General features: G+C 35.7%; 1 pseudogene; it reads left to right on the top strand.

The window, feature by feature from the left end:
- Positions 1–3,804: 3,804 nt before the first annotated feature.
- LOC106735551 (cytochrome c oxidase subunit 7C, mitochondrial pseudogene) lies at positions 3,805–3,996 on the top strand (annotated as a pseudogene).
- Positions 3,997–23,258: the final 19,262 nt, after the last annotated feature.

The following is a 23,258-nucleotide window of genomic DNA, read 5'->3' as shown; positions in this document are numbered from 1 at the left end:
TTTTTGCTATAGGGAGCGTGCGCTCGCCAGACAAACAGAGAGAGAAAGAGAGACAGAAAGCAAGAAATCACCCCCCAGGGAGGATGGTCACGCCGCAATCCCTTCTCCTCCATTCTCCTCTCGGAATCTTAGGCACACCCGCACACAAGCCTGGCATGTCCAGGACGTGAACCGCGGTCGACTACATGAGAGTCCAGCGACATAGCCATTACGCTAACTGCTGGTCTCCCAATTTTTTTTGTTAAAGAGGTTTTTGCCTTAGGGCACATGTGCTTGCCAGAAAAGAAAGACAAAGAAAGTAAGAGGGAAAGTAAGAAATCATCCCCCTGTGGGGTGGCCATGACACAATCCCTTAATCCCTTCTCTTCTCTCCTTCTCCTGAGATCTTGGGCACACATACACAGAGGCCAGCTGTGATTTTCAAGCCACCAAGTCCAGAACTCCAAGCATGGTCCACCATGTGAGAATCCAGCAACATAACCTCTCTGCCATCTGTGGCCCTGCAACCAACCTTTTTAATTTTTCACTTAGTATTTTATTGTTACTTTCACATATGATTAATTGTAATACAAGAAAATTCTTTTTTTTTTGCTATAGGGCACGTGCGCTTGTCAGACAGAGAGAGACAGAGTGACAGAAAGCGAGAAATCACCCCCCGGGGGCATGGCCACACCGCAATCCCTTCTCCTCCATTCTCCTCTCGGGATCTTGGGCACGCACATACACACGCCTGGCATGAGTTTAAGCCACCGGGTCCGGGACTCAAACCGCGGTCGACTACACGGGAGTCCAGCAACATAGCCATTACACTAACTGCTGGTCCCCAATACAAGAAAATTTTTAAGGATATCTAGTCGAATCTGATTTCAGATATTCACTATTCTGAGTAGGATTCGAGCAAAGTATCACTTCATTCTACAAGGCTGATACAGACGAGTTTTTTTTTTTTTTTTTTAAATTTTCCATTAGGTGGCACAACATTTTATGTAAAAATTAGGCAAGGAATAGAAGAATATAATTCAAAATGTCAAAAGTTTGCCAATATTTTTAAATATTTAAATAAAGTGATCAAAATTAAAATGAGTTTAAAGTTATGAAATAGAAGGAAGAATATGAAATGCATGTACATACTTATTTAAATTAGAAATTAAAGGGCCAGCAAATAGCATGGTTGTTAAGCACTGGTTCCCACATGACCAACTATGTAGTTGGAACCCTGAAAGCCACGTCGGGTGCATGTGTGTGCATGCCCAAAATCTGAATGGGAAATGGAAGACAAGGGATTACAGAGTTATCATTCCCCCTGGTGGTGGGGGAGGAGGAGGATTTCAGACTTTCCTTGTCTCTCTGATTCTCTCTGGTGAGCACACGAGTCCTGTAACAAATAAAAATAAACTAAAACTAAAACAAAAATAAAGAAATTCAAAAGTAAAAGTACACTGCAGTTTGTGAGAACTGAGGCATTATTCAAATTGTGTCCCCAAAATCAAAGTGCTGGAAGATAGGACAGAGGGGTTATACAACTAGAACGATAGGGAGCAAGCTAACAAATAATGGAAAGGAGATATTTTAGAAGTAACGGCTAAATATTTTCTGTTGATAAGATTTGTATGTTTTCAAAATGAATAAATGCAGCAAATACAAAAATAATCAAGTTTTTAAACAGCACACCTAGAGGGGATGGCAGCTGGCATGGTGGTTAAGGATGCTGGATTCCCACATAGTCATCCATGGTTCGAGTTCTGGAACCAGTGGCTTGCTTTATCTCTCTCTCTCTCTCTCTCTCTCTCTCTCTGTCTTTCTGTCCCTCTCTGGTTAAATAAGTAAATAAGTAAATAGAATAAATAAATAAATAAATAAAATAGTTCTTTTTTTAAAAAAGCACACCTAGATATATATTAAAACTAAACTCCAAAGACATAGAGGGAACATTAAAAGTCCAAAAAGGCAAAAGATAAGTTACCTTGAAAGAGTTAACTGAAAATAGTTCTCAATAACAAAAACAGAAATGAAAAGTGAGTAAATTAGCCATTTATCAAAATACCAAGAGGGGTTTTTTTCTTTTAATTTACCAAGAGTGACCTGGACAAAGTCATTCAAGAACCTAAAAGGTATCAACAAAAATCTCACTAAACAATTCTTGGACAGTTGTGTATACAAGGAGTAAAATAATGATAAAAATGGGAGTTATGACAAAAAACACAGTGCTCAAAGAAAGTTCTAAAGACCTGGATAAATACAAGCATATATTGACTACAAAAAAAAAAAAGACAACCACAAACAAAAACAGTAATAAGAATGACAAATACATTAAAATAAAAAGAAGATAAACTACAACATTTGATTAAAATGTTTGCTAGGATAGAAGATGGGCAAAGACAGAGCTATTTATACCCTAAAATTATTTTTTTTAATGCAAACATTAATTAATTGCAATTTTTATTAAACTATGTATGGAATTAAAATACCAAAGGATGGGCCAAGCCAGATCTTACTTGGCCATCTGCACTATTTGAATTCTGGTCGCAGCAGCTTGAAAAACATGCCAGGAATGTGTACATGCATGCCCAATGTCCTATCAGGATAAAGAAAGGAAGAAGAGGGGTTGCAGTGTGACCATACTCCATTGGGAGGTGCTTACCCCCTTTCCCTCTCTCTCTCTGTCTCTGTGTCCTTCTCTGGCAAGCACATGAGCCCTTTGGCAAAATAAAACAACAAAATCAAAGCTAAGGTCAACTTTAAGAATATAGAAACAAAAGGTGTACTTTACAAATGAACATGTCAGTAATATAAGAAAATATTTTCCTCAAAAGAGCCCCCCAAAATGAAAATGTAATAAAAACTATATCTATGTTAAGGAGCCAGCAGATGTCAAAATGGTTATGTTGCTAGACTCCCACATAGTTGACCACAGTTTGAGTCCTGCTGGGAGTTTTAAGCTCAAAATTCTGGGAAGAGAATGGAAAAGAAGGGATTGCAGCACGGCCATCCTCCCTGAGGGATGATTTGTTGCTTTCTGTCTCTCTGGCAAGTGCACACACCCTGAAGCAAAAATCTCTCAAAAAATTTTTTAAAAAATGCCAGTATTGAAATAGTTGGTATCAAACTAACCTTCCTACAAAGGACAACAATGAGTTGAATATGAGATAGAAGGATAGATGATAAAGAAAGCTAAATTTACAAATATATTTATAGAGATAAAAGCAAAATTTATAAACATATGCACCTACATAATATATGCAGTATCATTTTTATATTATTAAACATAGATTACATATGAATCTATGTATATATACATACTTAAATAGAATAAACGTATATTTGTATACTATATGTCTGTATAAGTCTATTTTATATAATATATTTACATTATTGATATATAAACATTATATTATTTATACATACTTTTATATATTATATATATGTACACACGCATATATGTAATTGCTTAAAATTATTAGAAAATTGTCACAGTAAACATCGGAAAGGCCAAGAACAGGAAGAGTACACGTTGATGTGAGCCTTGAATTCTTACAGTTTTCCCCTTGGGCTATCTGTCCATTTGAACTAAGGGCATAAAAGCAAAAATAAAAAGAACATCAGCATCACCAGTAATTAGATTTCAGAGAAATCGAACGCTCAGGATTTGTAGAATCAAAGACTCTAAGAATTTGTGTGCAATTCTGTTCATTTGTCAATTTCTAAACCAAATGATAACTTTTTTAAAAAGTTTTAAAAGTTAAGAATAAATATCCAGCTCTCAGCTTCAGACTCTGCATGTCTCACAGAGCTTCCAGCAGCGCCATGCTGGGACAGAGCATCAGGAGGTTCACCACCTCGGTAGCCCATGGGAGCCACTGTGAGGAGGGCCCGGGGAAGAATCTGCCACTTTCAGTGGACAGCAAGTGGCGGTTACTCGTTATGATGACTTTATACTTCGGATCTGGATTTGCTGCACCTTTCTTTATAGGAAGACATCAATTACTTAAGAAATAAGGATGTTTTAATTCATCCATTGAATAGACATGAAGGACATTTTAAGAGGCGCAGTCACAATCTCTGGAAAATGGATCAAACTTTTAAACTCATAGCATACTGAATATGTTTGTAAATAAACTTATGACCTGAATGCATAATGCTTCTTTTCTGAAATAAGGATATGATTAATTGAGCATGTCCTTACTTTATTTTTGGGATAATATTACCAAATTAGTTTCTTCGTAAGGAATTGTGTGTGATTTATCTTGTTTTTATGGTGATAAATCCCAAGAATTTACTTTTGATTCCTATGTCAGGACCTTGTTGACCATGTATGTTATAAAAGAGAAATGCAAATTTGAAATAAGTAAATAAATATCCAAATGGTAATGGTCATAAGAGTTATGATAAATATTACTAAATTATCCAGTCTTATACAAATTAAATGATAATGAAATCATTGTATATAAAAACTCCTAAGATGCAGCTAAATTAATACTTTAAATGAAATCTCTAAATGCTTGTATTAGAAAATAAGATATAGTAGGGTTTACAAAAGAAATTAATAAAATAGCAATTAAAGATGAAATTGAACAAAGCAGATGACTGATCCTTTGCAAAGCTGATGGAGTGGCAATAGAATGTACCTTGTAGTTTTCTACATGGAGCAAGTATGAACTGACCGACCCTGTCATGTGTGCTCTGAGATCCATTGTCATGTTAGCACCAAGACCAGGACTCCCCTGGGGTTCTCCCAGTGGATGACAAAGCACATGAGGGACAATAATGCAAGTCTGATCCTAAGAGGTGCAAGACTCCTCTCACAGCCAGCTTTTTAGCATAAGGACCACCCAAAGGACTTACTGTGCTCTTCGTTTTCCCAGAAAATAACTTTAAAATTTTATTTTCTTCATGAGAGAGAGGCATCTCTCTCATGGTCTTCACACCGCAATCCCACCCTGAGCCTTGCAGCAAACCAGGATCACACACATACCTAGTATTATGAGGTAGACTAGAAATCCCAACCCAGAGCCTTTTGCTGGTGAGCTCCATCATTATTTAGTAGTGTTACCACCTGCACTTCATGGCTGCCATTTCTCATTTAGATTGACCAACAAAAATACAAGATCTTTTTGTCCAAACTTTTCTCCTTTTCTTTTTCTTTCTTCTTCTTTTCTTTCCTTTCTTTTTTTTTTTTTCCTTTTTTTTTTTTTTTTTTTTTTGTCTTTGTTACTGTCTTTTTGTTTGCTTATTTATTTTTTGGCTAAGATTTGCATTGTGGGACCATCCCTTAGCACCTTAGTGGTTCAAGGATCTGGATGCCACATCAGTTCAAATCCCAGTCCTAATGGCTTCAAAAGCATACCAGGCATATGTGCATGTATGCCTAAGATACTGATAAGATAGGAAAATGGAAGAAAAAGAATTGTAACATAGCCCTGCATGACTGAGAGATGCTTTCTCTATCTCTCTCTCTCTGGTGATCATCCATGTGCTCTGATATTAAAAAATAATACATAGGGGACCAGCAGTTAGCATAATGGCTGTGTCGCTGAACTCCCACGTAGTCGACCGTGGTTCAAGTCCTGGACCCAGTGGCTTAAACTCATGCCAGGCGTGTGTGCGTGCGTGCCCAAGATCCCCAGAGGAGAATGGAGGAGAGGGGATTGCGGCGTGCCCATCCCCCTTGTGGGGTGATTTCTCGCTTTCTGTTTCTCTGTCTATGTCTGTATGGCAAGCACACGTGCCCTATAGCAAAAACCTCTCCAAAAATATTAATAATAATAATAATAAATCAATAAATAAGACTTGCCTTATGTTCTTACAATTCTCTCAGTTCTTTACCAGTTTCTTCCTGTTTTTCTCTTACACAGGCATTTCTGTTAATATTTTGCACATTTGATGCTATCTTGTTCATCTTAGGATCTACTTCTTGTAGAACCAGACTAATACATAAAAATAAGTTAGGTTTGTCCATTAATAGCAAGAGTGTCCCAACCCACAGGATAGTCGAACAGGTTTCTTGACGAAAGGAGTGAGAGACAGGACGAGCAGCACAGAGATGATGCAGTGTTACAACACAGAGATGACACAGTGTTACAACTCTTCGGAACTATCCGTTTATTGTGGGCCAGAGATCATGGTTATATCCATGTTGGTGGGGCATGATTGGTTGTCCTATATGCTAATGAAGGATTGTAGAAGGTGAGTTATGATTGGTTGCCTTATAGACCAATCATAAGGTGCCGGATATGCAAATCTGAGGGATTCTAGGCTCGCCAATCTGTGAGCGCCATGGGTAGTGGCCAACCAGAGTATGGTTTTGAAGGTGAGGTTTTGAAGGGGAGCCAATTGTGGCCTTTGGCGTTATATGATTGCTCGCTGAGAAATCGAAACCTAAAGGTTTCCTTAAAATGGCGATAGTATAAGACTCATAAAATGGTCTCGGCGGACACGCTGATGTGCAATTTCCCACACAAGAGAAATAAAAGCACAAGTGAATATTAGTAGAAATTAAAATATGACAGAGACCAGCAGATGGCATACTGGCTACATCACTGGACTTCCATGTAGTAGACTGCAGTTCAAGTTCTGGACCTGGCAGCTTAAACTCAGGCGGGGCATGTGTGCATGTGTGTCCAAGATCTCAAGAGGAGAATGGAGGAGAGGGGTCTGTGCAATGAGCATCCCTCCCTGGGGAGTGATTTCTCACTTTCTGTCTCTCTGACTCTCTCTGTCTTCCTGGCATGTGCATGTGCCCTATTTCCAAAACCTCTCCAAAAAAAAAGAAAAAAAATTAAAATATGACAAATATAGATAAGAGAGATTTTCTAAAGCTAAGATAATTGTGGACAAATTTATAAAAATAAAATTGAAATTCTAGGCAAAATGAACAAATGTCTATGAAAGTATGACTTACTAAACTCATTCAAAGGGATAAGGGAGAGATTAATTAGGCATAAGAAGTCGAATAATTACTGAAATCTTTGTCAAAATAAAAGACAAACCCAAATTATTTTACTGAGAGTTCCATCAAGTAGTCACGAAAAAATAACCCCATTGCTATAAAAATATTCAAAAATTGAAAGGAGGGGGAATAAAAAGGGCAAAATAAACCTGCCAGTCACATTTAAAGATGAACATCTTGATGATAACTGTGTTTCATGTTTAGGTCTATGAACCATTTTGTGTTCATTTTTGTAATGTGCATGAGGTCTATGTCTAGATTCATTTTTCATGTGATATCCAGTAGTTCCAGCACCATTTGTTGAAAAGATTATCCTGTCTTTATTGTATAGCGTTTGCTTCTTTGTCAAAGATCAGTTGACTGTATGTGGGTCTATTTCTGGGATCTCTATTCCGATCATTGATCTGTTTGTCTATTCTTTGCAAACACCACACTGCCTTGATTACAGTAGCTTTGTAGTAAGATTAGAAGTCTGGTAATGTCAGTTCTCTGACTTAGTTTTCCTTTGATATTTTGTTGAATATTCTGGGTCTTTTGCAAAGCTATAAAACTAGATGAACTTGAGTATAAAATGACTTTTTAAAAATATTTCAAGGATATTTCCTTGAAAGAAATCATTGATATGCTTGACATTATTCATTTAAAACTTCCACGCTATTAAAATTGAAAACTAAAACACTATCAAAAGAATAGAAAACAGCACCAACTGGGATAAATTATTTGAAAAATAAAATCTGATAAAGGATTGTTATCTAAAATAAACAAAGAACTGTTAGAACTCAACAATAAAAAAAAAAAATTAAAATTGGCCAAGTCCTGAACAAATACCTCACCGAAGAAGAATTTCAGAAAACAAGTAGATATGAAAAATGGCCCAACATCTTACGCCGTTTGGGAACTGCCTATTAAACATCCGTGTTACCACTACATGCGTAGAGTGGCCCAAATCCAAAAATCTGTCAGCACAAAATACTGGCAAGAACGGAGGGTAACAGGATTTCTCATTCATTGCTAGAAGAAATACAAAATGGAACAACTACTTTCGAAGAGAGTTTGGCAGTTTCTTACAAAACTAAATATACTCTTATTATTCGCTCCAGCAATCACGCTCCTTAATGTTATACAAATGAGTTGAAAACTTATGTTCACAGAACAGCTTTATTCATAAATGCCAAATCTTGGAAGCAACTGAGATGTCCTCAGTAGGTGAAAGGATATATACATGGTGTTATAGCCAGACAAAGAAAAAATGTAAGTTTATTTCTCCCAGAGACAGAGACATAAAGATAGAACTTCCAACAGGATCGTAACACCAGGATCCACCCCCAGCTTCAGCCTGCCCCAAACATGAGTATACTAAAGGGGTCTCCAGATATGAACCTGGAACCTTGCAATGTGGATCAATCTCACACAGCTTCATGTTCTGTGCCTGCCACCACCCAGTCCAATGAATATGATTCAGCATTAAAAAGAAATAAACTATAAAACCATGAAAAGACATAGAACCTCAAGTGCAGCTTGCTAAGTCAAAAATGTCATGAAAAGACTACCTACTGTGTGATTCAAACTACATAATATCCTTAAAAAAAGGGGGGGGGCAAAATAATGCAGACAGTGGTCGCCAGAGTTTGTGGGGGTGAGAAGGACAGAATGAACGAAATTTACGGCAGTAAAACTATTGCATATTCTGTTATAATTGGCGATATGTGTAATTATACTTTTGTTAAAGCCTATGGAATATACACCAAGAGTGAACCCTAATGTACCCTATGGACTTTGGGTGATAATGATACATCAGTGTAGGCTCATTGATTTCAACAAAGGTACCATGTGGTACAGTTGATAGTAGGGGAGGCTGAGAGCTGGTATATGAGAATTCTGTATTCAGTTCACTGTTGCTATGAAACTAAAACTGTTCTAAAATATAAACTCTACTTTAAAAAAATGTAGCATATGATAAAGAATGTTTGTACCAATTAGAAAGAAGAAAAAAGGACAATGTTGCCAATTAACCGTGGTATAATCCTTTAACAGTCCTTAGACTTCACGATTACTTAATTAAATACCTAATTTAACTAAAGGATCTTGTTATATATCAGTCTGGTAGCTTGAAATCACTATACAATAAAACAGATTAGAAGAATTTTCACTGAACTTTATGAGATCGGCCTTCACTGCGGATTCAGTTTGCTAGAAGCCAGTTCCTTCTTGGATGACAGGGTGAGGCACTGATGTGAAGACATGGCCAACATGGAGCCCACTTCAGAGCCTACTCGGGGGTGGGCAAGACTTTAAGGGCCTGGATTGCAGCTCATATTCCACCCTCAACCATCCTTATTTCTTTATTTCTGGTCACCGTTGTTGATCTTTATTAAACAAATGCCTTGCTTTCCAAAACTCTCTTGATGTCAACTTCCATATCACCTGACTGGTAATACATTAACTGTGCAAAATATATCCTTTTATAGATATCCATATTTTCACAATTTCTAAGGTTTTTCTTTTTTTTTTTTTTTTTTTTTTTTCCTAAGGTTTATTTTTTACCATAGAGTAACTCCACTCACTAGAGAGAAAAAGAGGCAGTGAGAAGAAAGTGAGACATCGCTCCCAGAGTAGAAGGCTGCCCTACAATCACTTCTCCTCCATTCTCCTCTCAGGATTTTAGGCATGCATGCACACACACACACATACCCAGTGTCATTTTTTGGGGGGCAGGGAGAGAGGTTTTTCGCTATAGGGCGCGTGTGCTCGCCAAACAGAGAGAGACATAGAGACAGAAAGCGAGAAATCACCTCCCGGGGGGACGGCCACGCCGCAATCCCTTCTCCTCCATTCTCCTCTCAGGATCCTCTCTCGGGATCTTGGGCATGCACGCACATGCGTCTGGCATGAGTTTAAGCCACCGGGTCGGGACATGAAGCACGGTCAACTACGTGGGAGTCCAGCGACATAGCCATTACGCTAACTGCTGATTCCCATACCCAGTGTCATTTTTAGGCCATTGGAACTGGGATTTGAACTGCAGTTAGCCATGTGGAAGTTCACCACTGTAACCACTACACCACCTGCTGACCTTAAGGTTTTTCTTAAGTATTTCTAGTTTGTAATTGGTAAAGTTCCACTGTCTGTTGTCTTTATGTTTTTCCTAATAGCACTGTCACTAAACCAATTTCTGTGAACTTACTCGATCTGAAAATTTTTAGATATCAATGTCTGATGCATCTACTCAAATAAAATGAATAGATTACATAATTTATAGTATTGTATTAATACATGGTTTGGTTCATCTGAGTTTTAGCCTGAATCTATAAAATAATAGTTCCAGTGTTCTTTTTGTAAGGCAGCCAATGTTTGATTTTTATCATGCAGGAAATGAAATAAAGCAGGTGTTTGAATACTCCTGTTAAATTTATTCGTAATATGTAAGAGTTTCTAGATATATATTCCTTTTCATAATAGAATAAGGCTTCTGATTTCCTAAGGAAAATGTTTATATTTGAAAATTCATACCGAGTTAAGAAAGAGAAAAATCTGCCAAAACTAACCAATCCCAGAAGTGAGCACTCGGTAGAGAATGCCTTACCCAAGGCTGCACAGCTTGGCTTTCAGTTTTCGTTTTGCTTTGTGCGATGTAGAACTGAGTGTACGTTAGCATAGGCACAGATCAGGTCAGAGTTGACAGCGGAATGATTTCCTGAACACTGACTCTATTTACATGTATTACTTAGAAAAAAGAAAAATACATCATGACTTTTCCGATGGCCTAATATTTTCTGAGGTGAGAAGAATTCTATACAATTGGACCTGTTTTGCTTTTGTCTTTTGTTATTTTTTTCAGCACATTCCAAGTAGGAGAAAAGCATTTGAATATTGTGATTTATTTTATTTTACTTTTTTTAGAGAGAGATTTTTGCTATAGGATGTGGTTTCTGGAGAAACAGAGAGATAGAAAGTGAGAAATCACCCCCCAAGGGGAGATGGCCATTCTGCAATCCCTTCTCCCCATTGTTCTTTCAGGATTTTGGGCACGCACGTACTCATACCTGGCATGAGTAAGCTGCCCGATCTGGGACTCAAGCTATCTTCAACTCTGTGGAAGTCTAGTAAAGTAACCATTACCAATCATCTACTGTTCCCTCAATACTGTCATTATAAAAGTGAAATTCTTGTCCTTTGTCATTGTATAGTATAAAGTATAAATAAAATATTAATGAAGAAAATAAGATTATTTTTTAAGTTTATTTATCTTCTTCATGAGTAAGAGAGACAGAGACAGCACATTCAAAAGCATACCTGCCTGGTGACCCACCTCCAGCCCCAGCCAGCCCTGGAATGTGGGCACAAAAGCACCCTCTGGGTCCAGGAAGATTTCCTCCTGAAAACCTAGAATCCTCTGCCACAAAGGCAGTCTGACCCTATGAAATAATTAGATTCTCTAAAGAATTATGTATTTAGTATTAATATTTTTGCTTTCATTTTTTAATTATAAGTTATGTTCAGCCACAAGGAAATAATAGACATTATGATTGATAAAACATGAGGAGTTGCTTAATGTTCTTTATATCATATAGTTTTCAAATAGGAATATAAAAACACTTCCATAAGGTTCTAAGAATTATATATTTAGTGTAATAATCATTGAAACCCATGTTCACATGTAAACTATGTTTTTGATGTTTTCCACAAGCATCATAAAATCTCTTAGATATTTATATCTAGTATAGTTCAACCTCCCTATTAAGTAATTTATATATGTATTATACAAATAAATTTAAAGCTTAGTAAGCTCAATATAGCAATGGATACAATAAATACAAAGATATCAAATCATTCAATACACGTAATATGGTTAGGTAGAAACTTTAAGTAGCATTATTTAATTTGAATTTTAATTAAGTCAAAATAATCCAGAGAAAACAATTTTTAAAAAAGGAAACTGAAAAGTCAGAAGAATTTGTATTTCAGTGTCAGTATTCTTGAGATAAAGGGCCAGCCCCAAGGGCTGGTGGTTAAGAAATCCCGATTGCACATAGCTGACAGCCTGGTCCAGTCTTAGCCCTAATAATATGAAAAATACACAAGGCACGTGTGTGTGTGTGTGTGTGCGTTTGTGTGTGTATACTTAAAATCCCAAAAAGATAGAGAAATGGTGGAGCCCTGTCTGGGGATGTTCTTTTTCTCTCTTTCTCACAAACATACATACCTTTTGACAATAATAAGATAAAACAATTAGAGATAATTATTTTATGCTGATTTTAGCTGCTCCATGAATTTTTTTTATTATGTTTTTATTTATTCATGAATGTAGTTGAATTAAATAAGACTAGAGATTGTAAACATATTTTATTAATTATTTCTGGCATATCAAACATATAAGGAATAATGTTTTCAACTCACCATATATGTAATTTACAAAATATTACAAATACCATTAAAATCTATGGGTAACGCTCATCAATATCATATCTCCCCTGTAAGATAAGTACTATTTCTTAGAGTTTCAAATGCTATAAATGTACAAATATATATATATACATATAAGCTGCTAAAACAATTTTAGATTAAGTAGAGCAGTGATTCCACTCTCTCCTTTAGGTAAAAAGAATGATGTTTTAATTATATATATATATTGATATAAGAAAAAAAATTCACTATCTATGTAAATATTTGCTATGGGAAGTTTTGTAAAATTGAAATTCATTGGGCTACATGCTTGTGATATTTCATTTTTTCATAATTTTCAATCTGTCTTAAAAATATTCCCACTATGTAACAACTCAATTAAACCAGTAAAATTAATTTTAAAATGTTTACATAAACTGGCTTTAAAATATAGTTAAACAATCATAAATTATTATTTAGAATTTTCTACTGTACTATGTCACTATGCATAAGAATATAAAGAAAATTAGCACGCAAATGGGCTATATTTCTTCTTTAGTTCTCACTATATTATTTAAAACAAACATTTTCTATAATTTCATTGTTGATACTTCCTTACACAGCATGCTGCTGAAAGTCAAGGTAATATCATTTTCATTTCATATAAATGTCTCTTAACATCTCTACAATGTATTTAATAGTATAGCACATTCTAATTTAAAAGTATGATAAATGTATATTACAGTACCTTACACAGGCTTCCGCTAGCTCCTTGAAAGAATACGTTGAAAGCGGTGTGGAAAATCCCACTAGGCGATCAAGATCTCAACAAGGCTTTTACCAAGTACTTAGAGGAAAACCTACATAATAGTTACCATGCTTCCAGTAAGATGGAAATATCCCATAGATGTTTGTTTCAATTTAAAGTGGTAAGTAGCAACAAAGTATATGTTTTAAGCAATTATCACTTTGACAGACTAATTATCCCTAATCCATTTAAATGTAATATTTCTTTTTTATCAAATAAAATATTATCTACCCTGTCCTTAAAATACTTCCACATTATATACCCATCATCTGATAAGATAGATGGCAAAGATGGCAAACAGGAAGAAAATATGTAAAAACATAGAGATGTAAGAGTCTTTGTAATTTGATCCTTTTAACTCATTGATAGTGTCCTATTTGTTGGTCTTTTGACACAGTATGTATTTGTGAAGTTTCATTACAGAGAAAGAAGAAACAGTTAACTGGCCATGTGAAATTACCTTTAAACAACTAAGCCATCTGGTAAATAGTGTATTTATGGATTTAAATTTGGCTTTCAAATCATGTTTTCGTAAGGACCCTGAATATTCAAAATCACAAATAGATTTGTTAAAATTTAGTTGACCATGAGACAGAATCAAATTAATGGACCTAGTCAGTGAAATAAAGATAGCAGCGTCTTTCCTTTGTCTTTGGCAAACTTGCCATGAAAGGAAAGTTCCAGTATCTTTCTCCAGGAAGCCCCACGTAGCCCTGTTACCTTGAAGGCAGCCACGCGCCGTTCGGAACTGTGGGGACACACTGCCAAACGTAGGGAAGGCCTTGGCAGTGCAGAGCCACGTTTTGCATATTTGTACTAGGCCCACTGCAGTGACAGCTGCTGAGACAGATTTCAAAGTCTTTTCCATCGCCAGTTACCCACGTATTTCTATCCTTGGCACCTCTTTCAAGAATAGAAAATACCAGCTGTTCCTTCTGGCCACCAAGGCAGTTCATAGAATTGCTTTCTCCCCCAAAATAAATAAATAAGAAATAGAAAACAATGACAGGAAGTAAAATCGAAGTGGAGAGAGGGATTACCAACCCCCAAAAATTTCTATAATGTTAACCCTTCTAACTAGTATGTCAATACTTTTGACTCATACTTGATCCAAAATATCATGCTGCACCTAAGCTTTCCTGAAAACACAAGCGAAATTAAAAAAAAAAATCAAAAGCTACTAATGGCCTGGATGATGTGTTTAAGGTCTTAAGAGAGAGTTCAGCATGTTCCTGAAGGAGTGCCAGAAAATGTCCGTATCCTATGAATCTCTGCAGCCAATGCCCTGGATCCTACCCAAACGTGGTGGATTTCATGCAACAGTTTTAAAATACTATGGCTATTATATAATAATTAAAATTCAGTTCATGAGTGAAAAGCAGCTTTTTAAATAACTGGAGCATGTGGGAAAGACCTAAATAAAGAAGCCTATGAGTATATAGGTTTTCGTCTTACTCACCATAACATAGCACTGCTAAAAATAGTGGGTAGCATCATATTTAGTTAAATTTTAAAACGCTTATCTATTATCATTAAAGCCTCTATAAATATTTAGTAACCCTTCTGGTTCTTTCTTTGTAAGTATTATTCTTGTACTTTTTTTGTCTTTCTGATTTAAAATAGACTCATAAATACATTAGCATAACATTGAAAAAAGTCTATTTTTACCGAACTCCTACAGTATGTCAGTAAAAGAAGAAATAAGTTCACCACATAGATTTTATTTTATTTATTTTTTAAAGACTTATTTATTTCATTTTATTTATTCATTCATTTATTTTAATTTGACCAGAGAGAGAGAGAGACAAAGAGAGAGAGGAAGTGAGAAAGCAAGCCACCAGGTCCAGGACTTGAACTATGGTAGGCCATGTGTGAGTGTCCAGCACCTTAACCACCATGCCACCTGCTGGTCCCACCACATAGATTTTAATTTCTACTGTGTTAGTATATGTGTATTACAATCATTTCAGTAAACTTTCAAAAAGTATATTTCGATAGTTCTTCAACCAATGCTAATAAATATTTTGAAGTTTTTAAGCACTGATTTTATAAGATTTTGGTAAAGCATTTATCATAAAATACTAAATGTCAGTCTTAAATTGACCTAAGAAAAACGAACATGATTGATTAGTAAGTGGTTATTTTTAAATGGTTATATTTTATTTCATACTTTCTGTACTAAAAGATACGTAAAATAAGGAGACTGGATGAAATGAATGAGCTAGTGGCTCAATGGTCCTGTTAGACATTATCCTACTACTCATTTAGCAGGTTTTAAATGCCGTTCTAATTTAAGATGTTTTCAGAACATAGTAGACTGTATTGTAATTCTTGTTGCATACCTGGGATTAAAATTAGACTGTACATTTAAAAATCTACATAATATTTGAGTCACACCAAATGTTTCCTTTTCATTCAGCTACTCTCTCCCTGCTTGGTTGTTCTTTCTATTTAATAAATTTTTTTTATTTTAAAGAATTAACTAATTCTTTTATTAATGGGAGTTAGATTTTATTTATTCAACGCCTAGTTTATTCTTTCTTCTCCTTAAAAAAATGTATTCATCGTATAGCTATATCATTCATTTTTTTCCTTCAGAATTGAAATCTTGCTTATTTCTCCGTGTGATTTTACAAAAGATATCATAATACATTTCAAACCTATTTAACACTTGGGTTAGGACTCCCCACCTATCTTCTTTCTTTCCCATCAATGATTTCTTTATAAACATTCAAATGATTTATCCTCCCCCACCAACCAAAATACTAACATTTATAAAGGTTACATTCTTTAAATGTGCAAGCAGCAAACTTCTAAGTTGAAGCAATTGCTTTCGAATGTTACATATGTGATCTTACAAACGCAGAGGAATATTGACACATTTGGTACCATCAGAAATGCCACCTGAGAGGTGGTGCTCTCACTGAACATCATACAAACCCAGACCACAGGGACAGTCATGGTTGTGAGGACACTTGAGTCACAGGGGTAGCACTTCATATCTCAGGAAATGTACGTGAGGTTCTTGAAACGTAATTTGGGACATGTTTTTACTCTCAATTTTTCCTTAGCAAAAGCATTTTGAAAATGAAACAGCCAATATAGGATTCTCTTATTTAGCGAATCCACATACTTTAAAATCCTGATTTTTTTCCTCTGACATGGTAAAATAAGATCAGAAGTTCTCTTTTGTTAGGACCCAAAGTTTACATTTAAAAAATAGAACATAAGGTTTTGTTTTGCTTAGTTTGGTTTTGGCACATCATTTTTCTTTTCGCTCTGTTTCTGCCTTTTGTTCTAGAGTTTCTTTGTTGGGTGAACACTCAAACATCTTGGAGGAATGACATTGCTGTCTCTGGAATTCATTCTGGAGGTAACGACATCAGGGAAATCCATTTCCGTTTTCTTCATCGACAATGTCCACATACTTGTACCATTATATTAAGTACACGCAAAAACTATTTGCCTGAAGATCAAAATCTGTACTCTTTTTATCATGTCTTTGGCTGCTTAATACTTTGTATCTCTGGTTTCTCTGATTATTAAAACTATTTATTTAGCCCCAGTGCATAACAATCACATGACATAAATTATCTCTAAAAATCAGAACCACCTTGTGTTTTCTGTCCAAGGACACAGACAGAGAACCTGAGAGACTTTCCTTACAACAAACAGCTAGCAATATAAAACCCAGACTCTGCAGCTCAGCCACAATGGCACAATAGTAGCTCATGTTCTACAAGGCTGAAAACCATAAGGAAGATCAAGGTTCTGTTCCCAGGACACCCTGTGCACACCAGGTACACGTGTTCCTGCCCATGATCCTGGCTGAGGGAAACACCGTGGTGAGGGGGCAGCGCAATCCTGGTGTGAGACCATTTCTCTCAAGAAAAAACTTAGGAAAAAAAGAAATAAAAAGACTTCAAATTCACACTTAGCTGTTCCACAGAGTATATTTTTCTCATCCTTACTACTCTGCCTTCTGCCTTATGGTTTATTATTATATATTTTAATTTTAAATTTCACATAGAGAGAAAGGAACTGGATTTAGGGATTACTGGTTATAAAAGACTTCAGCTATGTAGGTGATGATTAAGATTACACAAGATATGCATTCATACATTATTGTTTATTAAAAATAAATTATGTGCTTTCAAGGACTAGTCGATCTGAGTTTATTAAATGTTTCCATTTTAATAGTTGAGCTTGAAAAATGTTTCACCGTAAAACTCTGGTGGTAGAATTTAGTATTTTGTAGTACATCGTGGCTTAGGGTGGCTAAAAGTATTATTTTTCTGAGAGTTAGAGATTTTTGCTATAGGGTGCATATACTCATGGAGAGACAGAGAGAAAGAGACGGAAAGTGAGAAATCACCCCTCTCTCCCCAAGGGGGGATGGTCACACCACAATCCTTTCTCTTCATTCTCCTCTTGGGGTTTTGGGTATGCACACACAACTGCCCAGCGTGAGTTTCAAGCATCTAGGTTGGAGACTAGAACTACGGTCAGCCATGTGGGAGTCCAGCAACATAACCATTATGCCATCTGCTGGTCCCACTGTTACCTTTTAAATTGTGACAAAGCTAAGTTCTAGCTTTAGTTTTGTTCCAGTAAGTGGACATTCATCCTTAAAGGGAAGATTTCTAAGAGTATGGTTTTTCTTCGGTTGAGAAATAGATATGAATAGCCTTATTTTACCAAGGATGACCATAACTGGACACCAAGCCTCTGGGAACTTTGTCATGGTAACCCAAGTCATTCTTACCCCAAGCATTTCATGTGGTTCTCTACTCAGAAGTTTCTCTCCCTTATATGTAATTCCCTCAGTATTATTTCCTGAGCTCCTGGGCACTGTAAGGAACTTTGTTCTCATTGTTTCGTATGTCCTAGGATTAGATTCAATCACAAGATTTTTTAGGTCAGAAACATTGTCCTAAAATCAAATCAATACTAAATATTTGATTAAAATGGAAATTCTTAGGGCCAGCAGCCGGTGCGGTGGTTCATGTGTTGTTCTCTCACATGCAGACCATGGTCCTAGTCCTGGACCTGATGACTTGAAAATCATGCTGGGCAAGTGTGTATGCATGCCCAAAGTCCTGAGAGGAGAATGGTGGAGAAGGAATTGTGGCATGGCCATCGCTTTTGGGGTATGATTACTCACTTTCCATCTCACTTTCTCTCTCTTTCTTGTGAGCATACTCACACTATGACAAATAATAATAATAAATAACAGTGAAAATTCTTCACAGTATTCTTTGGAACCAATTAAGTACCAACAATTGCCTTTTATTTTCAAGTTATAATTAGCAAGGAAATTTAATAACAAGGACATATCTATGAAAGATTTATAATACACACTTTGTGGGGGCACAAGTGGTAAATAAAATTTCATGTCTGTCACATTGATAGCTAATCTACACCAGTTCCTTATGGGAAAATATGACTTCATCAGTCTATGAAATTCTCTCAGATAACGCAGGATACCATGTCATAGAACCCAGCATGGCAGATCATCAGAGAGTAAAGTAGGTGCAGGCTGCCACTAGAAGTGAGACAAGGTCCATACCTTGCCTCTTAATTTCTCTATAAGCCTCTATACTGATCACAGGCCCTAGAGGATCTGGTGAGTTCCCCCAGACTAGATCGCATACCTTGATCAATATGGGAATTTTAGCTATCATTGGTTGAGTCAAGGAAATAATGAAAGATAATCCAAATCAAGAGTAAAATACGTCAGTATCATGCCAACTATAGGTCTCAGTTATAATTTTAAGCAGAAATTAAAAATTTTTTAAGTATTCAATATTATTCATAGACAATTTTGAAATATATGGAAATTTTTTTCTTTAGATATGTACTTTATCAAAACTCAAACCTTGATTAGAAGTAATAAATTGCACAGTGAATTTAATAAGAACATATGAAAACTAATGTATTTATCTTAATACATTTTCTTTATTTTATAAATGTGAAATTTTATATCCCGAAAATAAAGCTGAAATTTGAAATTTTAGTAATGATTTCCACTTCTCATTCCTCTACCTTAAAAGCGTCTCATAAATAATTTATTTGTGGCTTTTCCTTTAAAGATGTGACTTACCTTGCAAAAATCATGAGCCTTTGTTTGAAATGTCATCACCACCACATGGATTACTGAATCTCAGTTCATAAGCCATGATCATTTCATTTGTTCAGGGATGTAGAAAGAAGGCAGCTTGATTTTGTAAAGCTAGACCGCTGAGCGGCAAAATAGCTATGCTTTATCTCATGATTATATCTAATGGGATCAGCAGTTAGAGAATAAGCAAATCAGACTAAAAGGACAGCCTCAAAAGTATTCACCTCTAGCACCCTTAGAACACCACGTGAAATCACTGCTATAAAAGGCCAGGTTTATATCCTTGGGAGCAAGCTACTGTTGATTGTCCCTTACTATTGTATATGATGACATAATGAACCTAAAACATATTCATTTAGCTGCATGTGTGGTTCATCTAAGAAGTTAATGTAGTAATGTTAGAAAAAGTCAGGGAATAAAGTGAAGTCAAAGAACTTCTAGACCTTTAACTTACAATCTCACAATATCCTGTCAAAATCAAAGGGATTGCCATTCATGGCATGGCTTGCATCTATATTTACCAAGAACATCATCTCCTTTTTCATATCAGCATATTAGCAACTATTACAGTTCAGCTAGCTTCAGGTAGCATTTACTGTGCTTACTTACTGATTCATTGATTACATAAAAAGTTGATACACCTGAATTTATTCAAGCAATATTTGCAACATTTTTAAATTAACTTAAGTTAACCAAAATGTCCATAATATTGATCGCATCTTTCCTACTCTAAGAGCTAAACATCCAGGAGCCTGTGCTGCTGCATACCAGGAAGAAGTGACAGCTAGTAAGGGAGGCTGAAGCAGGAGACTGCTCCAGGCTTCTTGCTGCCTCCCAACCTGTCCTGGGTACATCTGTCTCCCACCATTATTCCCAGAGTTTGTGCTGCTGTGGACCAGGGAGAAGCAGCAGTTGGTGAGGGAAACTTGAGGCAGGAGACAACTCCAGGATTCTTCTAGCCTCCCAATTTTTCCCAGGAATATTTGGAAACTACATAACTTTCTGAATACACTACATGGCTCCTTGTCCTCTCCTCTCTGTAATTCTCCAGGTTAGCCCCAGGTGCACCTTCAAGAAACTGGGAAAGGAAATGACACCTAACGGTGGCTGTAAACATACTCTCTGACTGGAAGACAAGGGCTTCTTCCAAGAACACATCTGAGAAGTAGAGCTCTTCTTCCTCCTGACATAGAATCAACAACAGAAAAGCAGTAAGAAATGTGTAACCCATCAGATGACTAGAAACCGGCACAGAGACACAAAAAGTATGGGAAAACAAGTAAATACTTCTTCCTCAATAAAACAGAGCAACTCTTCTTCAACCATGAACAGCACAAAGAAATTTGCAGGAATGTCAGAAATAGAGTCCAGAATATTCAGGGTGACAGAGATGAGGAAGTCTTTTAAGAATTTGAAGGAGGAGATAGACACCCTTAAAAAAATTCAGTAAAAACATCTAGAGCTAATAGTAATATAGGGAATCAAGACCTTCCTTGAAAGTATTACTAGTAGACTAGATCATGCAGAAGACAGAATCTCTGAGCCGGAAGACAAACGCTTTGACTTAAATAAAACAATCTCAACTAAAATTACTATATCCAACAAGAATATCCTTCAAATAGAAAGAAAAGATAAAAAAAAAAATTATCAGATAAACAAACCTGAAAGAATTTACCAACAACAGACCAGCTCTTCAAGAGGTACTAAAGGAGTGCTATACCAGGAAAACTGAAGAGAGTCAGACAGAAATAGGTGAACAAAAATCAACAAAGAAAATGACTAATATAATTATAGGGGCAACTCCAGAAATATTGATGATAATGTTGAATGTTAATGTTCTTTAATCAAAAGACAGACTGGTTAAATGAATAAAAAATAAATAAATAAATAAATAAATAAATATGCCAGAAATCCTCTATGAAGCGCCTATAAGAAATGCACCTCATGGATAAAGACATACATCAACTAAACGTAAAGGTCTGAAAAAAGGTATTCCACCCAAATGGAAACCAAAAAAAGGATGAAGTCACAATACTGATTTCAGACAAAATAGGCTTCAAGAAAAAAACCATAAGAAGATACAAAGAAGGGCATTATATCATAGTAAAAGGGCTAATTCACAGAATATGTAACACTTATAATTATCTTTGCACCCAACACAGGAGCAGCTAAATATGAGAAGGAAAGACTGGTGGATCTAAAAGGAGTGACAGACTGCAACACACTAATTGTTGGGGTTCTCAACACTCTACTATCTCCTTTGAACAGATAATCTAGACAAAAAATAAGCAAAGAGATACAGGATCTAAATGACACCATAAGTCAAATGGACTGAACAGACACATCTGTAGAACCTTCCACCCAAAAGTTATGAAATAAACATTCTTCTCACTGCCACATGGAATCTTTTCGAAGATTAAACATATGACAGGGAACAAAATAATCCTTTGCATATTCAAAGGCATGGAAACTATAATTAGCATATTCTCTGACCATGATGGATTTAAACATGATATTAATTTTGGAAAAAAAAAACTCAAAAATACAGAAATATATGGAAACTAAAAAACCTATCCCTAAATAACTTCTAAACTATAGAAGAAATTAAGATTCAAATCAAAAGATTCATAGAAACCAATGATAATGGGAGTACATAAGTTTCCATAATTTATGGGACACAGCAAAGGCAGTCATAAGAGGGAAGTTCATAGCAATTAGTGCACATAGGAAAAAGATGGAAAGGTGACAAATAGAGAACCTAATATCATACCTCAGGGAACTGAAAAATCAACACCAAAAATTTCCCAAAAATGCCAGGAGAAAAGAAATAATAAGAATTTTAGCAGAAGTAAATGAAATAGAAAATAAACAGACTATACAGAAAATAAATGAAACCAAATGTAGGCTCTTTGAAAAGATTTCTTTCAAAAATTGATACCATTAGCTAGACTAAGTAAAAAGAAAGACCAGATAAATCAATTCACAATGAAATGGGCAATATTAAAACAGATGTAATAGAAATACAAAACATCATTAGAGAATACTATGAGTGAGTATATGCCAACAAACAAGAGAACCAGATGAGATGGACAAATTCTGGACTTATATAATCCACGAAGATTGAATGAGCAAGACATAGAAAGCCTGAATAGACCCATAACCAGCAATGAGACTGAATCAGTAAAACATAACCTCCCAACAAAGAAAAGCCCAGTACATGATGGCTTCACTTCTGAATTGAACTAACTTTCAAAGAAGTGTTAACCCCCATTCTACTCAAGTTATTTTTAAATATACAAAAAGAAGAACCCGCCCCCAAATCTATTTTATGAAGTCTCCATCACCCTCATCCCCAAAACAGATAAGGGAATGACAATAAAGGAAAACTGCAGACCAATATCTCTGATGAATATCGATGCAAAAAATCTCAATAATATACTAGTAAATCATGTCCAACGACATATAAAAAAGATTATACATCACAACCAAGTAGGCTTTTTTCCCAGGAATATAAGGGTGGTTCAATATATGCAAAACCATAAATGTAATACACTATATTAACAGAAAGAAAGATTAAAAAAAACATATGATCATATCAATTGATGAAGAAAAAGCATTTGATAAAATACAACATCCCTTCATGATTAAGACACTCAGCAAAATCGGCATAAAAGTGTCATTTCTCAACACAATAAATGCCCTCTATTGAAGACCCTTAGCTAATCTCATATTGAATGGGGAAAATCTGAAAGCTCTTCCACTAAATACTGGTACAAGACAAGGCTGCCCACTTTCTCCACTTCCTTTAAATATAATACTGGAAGTTATAACCAACGCAATCAAAAACCACAATAAAATAAAAGGCATTAAAATAGAGATAGAAGAGGTGACATTATCTATTTGCAGATGACATTATTTTATACCTGGAAGACCCAAAAGTATACATAAAAGAACTCCTGGAAGAAATAAGTGAGTGTAGTAAAGTAGAAGTTCACAAAATC

Source organism: Tupaia chinensis, unplaced genomic scaffold, assembly GCF_000334495.1.
Source record: "Tupaia chinensis unplaced genomic scaffold, TupChi_1.0 Scaffold000432_1, whole genome shotgun sequence".
NCBI lineage: Eukaryota > Metazoa > Chordata > Mammalia > Scandentia > Tupaiidae > Tupaia > Tupaia belangeri.
The sequence above is the reverse complement of the archived record's forward strand: the minus strand, read 5'-3'. Positions and strand labels throughout refer to the sequence as shown.